Source organism: Octopus sinensis, linkage group LG17 (genome assembly GCF_006345805.1).
Source record: "Octopus sinensis linkage group LG17, ASM634580v1, whole genome shotgun sequence".
Lineage (NCBI taxonomy): Eukaryota > Metazoa > Mollusca > Cephalopoda > Octopoda > Octopodidae > Octopus > Octopus sinensis.
Window position 1 is genome coordinate 26,947,193 of NC_043013.1, and position 2,078 is coordinate 26,949,270.

Genomic DNA, 2,078 nt, shown 5'->3' on the forward strand with positions numbered 1-2,078 from the left:
GAATGTCCTCATCAAGCTCTACAGATCTTCAAGGATGAGGCTCATCTTCCAGGCTGTAGTTTCTGGCTCAGAATTTCTGTAGCCACCATTGACACTGACTTATGCAAGTACAAGTTAAAATTCCTACTTGCTTTTATAGCAAGTTGATACAGGTAGTTTATCCTATACCCCTCCAACTTTTAGTTCCTGCAATTGAAAATATCGCATTATTTATGGAATGACCCAATATATATGTATGTATATGTATGCACATATATATATATATATATATATATATATATATATATATATATATATATATATATATATATATGCATACATATACATACATATATATACACATACATATATATTGGGTCATTCCATAAATAATGCGATATTTTCAATTGCAGGAACTAAAAGTATATATATATATATATATGATATCTGTATGTATGTATATTAGGTTGTCAAGAAAATTCTTGCGGTTTTTAAACTTTAAATTCAGATGCACATATCTCGGCTCAAACAAAACTTTATTAATCGAAATAAACAGCATCAGAATCAACACACTTTTGCCAACACGAAACAAGTTTATCTATGCCAGTAGCATAAAAATTCTGTGTTCTGGTGGTGATGAAGTCATTGAAGGTGTGTTTGGCATCGTCTTGGTTTTTGAAGCATTTCTCACGCAGGAAGTTGTTGAGATGCTTGAAAAAGTGGTAGTTGGTAGGTGAAAGGTCTACTGAGTATGGCCGATGAGGCAGAGTTTCGTAGCCCAATTCATTCAACTTCTGCAGGCTCAGTTGTGCAATGTGCAGCTGACCATTGTCATGGAGAAGAATTGGTCCTTATCTATTGACAAATGCTGGCTGTTGTTATCGGAGTTTCTTATACATTTCATCCATTTGCTGACAGTACTTCTCTGCCATAATGGTTTCGCTTGGATCCAAAAAGCTGTGATGGATGAGACTGGCTGCAGACTATGAAACAGCCACCATGACCTTCTTTTGGTGCAACTTTGGCTTCGGTAAGTGCCGTGGAGCTTCGTTGGTGTTGAACCACTGAGCTGAGCATCACTGGTTGTCGTAAAGAATCCACTTTTCATCACAAGTCACAATCCAGTCAAGAAACGGGTCGTTCTTGTTGCATAAAAGAAGGGAAGACAACACTTCAAAACAGCATTTTTTTTTCGTTGTCATTCAATTCGTGCGGCACCCATTTCTGAAGTATTTTTGTTTTTCCAATCTCTTTCAAGTGATTGGAAATTGTTGTATACATTACATCTAATTCAGAAGCAAGCTCTCAAACAGTTATGTGTGGATTGTCTTCCACTAAGGCTCTTAGTTGATTGTTGTCAACATCTGATGGACGACCACTACACTTATCATCTTCAAGACTCTCGTCACCGCTACGAAATTTCATGAACCACCATTGTGCTGTACATTCATTAGTGGTTCCTGGGTCAAATACATCGTTGATATTGCGAGCAGTTTCAACAGCTTTTCGGCCTAGCTTAAACTGGAATAAGAAAATTGTGCGAATTTACCTTTTGTCCATGTTGTATTTAATGTTCCAGAAAAAAATGGCCTAATTATTCAAAAAGAAAAAGAGTACACGATTAGATAGAGCATAAAACGGGCTTTAAAATGATATCTAAAATCAAAGTAATTTAACGAAAATTAATTTGAAAATACATCATTTAAAACCAAATTTAAAATTCTGTAAGAACTTTCTTGATAACCTATGTATATAAATATATATATACACATAACACATACATACATATATATATATATATATATATATATATATATATATATATATATATGTATATCAACAATTGAGGGTAAAATTAATTAATTAATCAATTTCACCAAGTGTTCAGTATGTAAAGGCCATTTAAGGCGAATTCAAAATATTACATTATATAATTTAGGGCTTAGTAAAATAAATTACTTTGCCACATACTGAACTTAGTAGAAATAGCAGCCAAAAAAAAATTTTTTTTTTTTAGCTATTTCTACTACTTAAAGAAAATTTCTCTCAGATAATGTTTACTCCAGACAGCTCACGAAGGTTTGGAGGTAAATACAGAA

At 33.4% G+C, this 2,078-nt stretch overlaps 1 pseudogene; it reads right to left on the reverse strand.

Moving 5' to 3' along the window:
- Positions 1-465: 465 nt before the first annotated feature.
- LOC115220787 lies at positions 466-1,539 on the reverse strand (annotated as a pseudogene).
- Positions 1,540-2,078: the final 539 nt, after the last annotated feature.